This window comes from Populus nigra, chromosome 2 (genome assembly GCF_951802175.1).
Source record: "Populus nigra chromosome 2, ddPopNigr1.1, whole genome shotgun sequence".
Classification (NCBI taxonomy): Eukaryota; Viridiplantae; Streptophyta; class Magnoliopsida; order Malpighiales; family Salicaceae; genus Populus; species Populus nigra.
Genome location: NC_084853.1, coordinates 6,330,068 through 6,332,567, shown reverse-complemented (window position 1 = coordinate 6,332,567; position 2,500 = coordinate 6,330,068).

The window sequence follows — 2,500 nt, the reverse complement described above, 5'->3', positions numbered from 1 at the left end:
CGCGCAGCGCGGCATGGCTGCGGGGGCCGCGCGCGCGCGCCCAAGCGCCCAAGGGCCCCCAAGGGCCCCAGGCCCTCAGGCCCCAGCGCCCCAGCGCCCAGCGCGGGCGGGCGCGCGCGCGCGTGTGGTCTTTGAGGGGCGCCGGCCTGGTGGCTCCCTAAAGAGCAATAAGTGTCATTGCAGCTCTGGCAGGGGGAGACACTACTAGGTCCCAGCTGTCACCCCCCCTCTAAAAAATTCATTTCTTGGTATTTTGAGCTGAAATTTTGCACAGAGGTTGGCAAAAATCCAATCCACCTTCATTAATTTTCCCAGAATTTTTCGAGGTCGGGAAGTATTTGTTTTAATTTTCCTACCATTAGAAATCGAGTAAATCCGCAAAACTAGGAACCGGCCCGGAATGACCCCAAATTCAGTGGGCAGCCTCATAAAAATATGGCTGATTTTACTGGATTGGTTTCATGTGGAAAGCACGACGTTTTCTTGTAGGAATGCGGGAACCCCGGCAGCTCGCCTGCCGCGGCCAGCGACGTCGGGGACGCTGGCCTGCGCTGTCGAGCCCGCGAGGGCTGTCTCCGCGGCAGGCCCCCCCTGAACGGGGCACGACAGGCCACCGCGCTGGCTCGTCCAGCGTCGACAGTCCCTCGTCCAGGTTTCAGATCGCGCCAAGTCGAACCCATGACCTGCTCAAGCCATCGTGCGCTGCCGAATTCGCATCTGCGTGTAGGCTGCCATTCCACGCGGCAGCCCCTGTTTTCGTCAGCGTGCCCCCCTGACGAATTTTCCTGCCTGGCCCAGTCCAGCGTCCAGCCCCTGTTCGTCGAAAAATCTGCGCTGCCGATTTTCCACGCGGCAGCCCCTCTTTTCGTCAGCGTGCCCCCCTGACGAATTTTCCTGCCTGGCCCGGCCAGTCCAGCCCCTGTTCGTCGAAAAATCTGCGCTGCCGATTTTCCACGCGGCAGCCCCTCTTTTCGTCAGCGTGCCCCCCTGACGAATTTTCCTGCCTGGCCCGGCCGGTCCAGCATCCAGCCCCTGTTCGTCGAAAAATCTGCGCTGCCGATTTTCCACGCGGCAGCCCCTGTTTTCCTCAGCGTGCCCCCCTGACGAATGTTCGTCGAAAAATCTGCGCTGCCGATTTTCCACGCGGCAGCCCCTCTTTTCGTCAGCGTGCCCCCCTGACGAATGTTCGTCGAAAAATCTGCGCTGCCGATTTTCCACGCGGCAGCCCCTCTTTTCGTCAGCGTGCCCCCTGACGAATTTTCCTGCCTGGCCCAGTCCAGCGTCCAGCCCCTGTTCGTCGAAAAATCTGCGCTGCCGATTTTCCACGCGGCAGCCCCTCTTTTCGTCAGCGTGCCCCCCTGATGAATTTTCCTGCCTGGCCCGGCCGGTCCAGCCCCTGTTCGTCGAAAAATCTGCGCTGCCGATTTTCCACTCCGCAGCCCCTGTTTTCGTCAGCGTGCCCCCCTGACGAATTTTCCTGCCTGGCCCGGCCAGTCCAGCGCCCAGCCCCTGTTCGTCGAAAAATCTGCGCTGCCGATTTTCCCCGACGAACCTGCAGCTGCACAAATCCGCGCTGCCACTGCCCCATTGTCTGGACCAACAGTCTTTTCCATCAAGCCCTGGACTATAAATCGTCCAGACTCATCGCCAGCACCCGCTGCCGATTCTGCCGACTTTGCCGATTTCGTCGGCGCTGCCGATTCCAACACTGCCCGCCGTGCCTGAACCAGCGCTGTTTCGTCAGCGTGTCCCCTTGACGAATTTCCCTGCCTGGCCTGGACAGTCCATCTTCCAGCCCATGTTCATCGAAAAATCTGCGCTGCCGATTTCCCCGACGAACCTGCAGCTGCACAAATCTGTGCTGCCGATTTCCCCCCCTGTCGGCATGGCTGCCGCTGCCCCGATGTCCAGACCAACAGTCTTTTTTGTCGACTTTGCCGATTTTGTCCGCGCTGCCGATTCCAACACTACCCCCTGCATCCAAACCAGCATTGTTTCGTCAGCTCTTCCCCTGACGATTTTAGCCCTGTAACAAACAGTAGGCCTCCAATCCCGCCAACGGGAGCCAAGTTGATAGGGAAGAGAATTGAATGACGCGCCTGGTCCTCGCACCCCGCCACCCGAGGGGCCTTTTTCCCGGCAGCCTCTGAAAAACTCTAGCTTTCACGGTCCTCGCCGCCCCTCACCACCATGGCAGGCCTCTAATCCCACCCATCAGCAGTTGTAGCCGATAGGGCAGTGATTTGAATGACGCGTCGCGGGCCTCCGGGTCATCTCACCCGGCCATTAATTGGAGCGTTTTTGGCTGGCCGAGGATGGGGGGATGGATCTCTTCTTCCGAAAAAGCAAACAGTACATCGGGAGTTATGTTGACGGGGCATGGAATTGAATGACCCGTCGCGGGCCGCCGGGTCATCTCACCCGGCCATCCCGGGGAGCGTTTTTCCCGGCAGCATCGGGGAAACTCTTGCTTTCACTGCCCGCTGCCCAAGTCCCCACT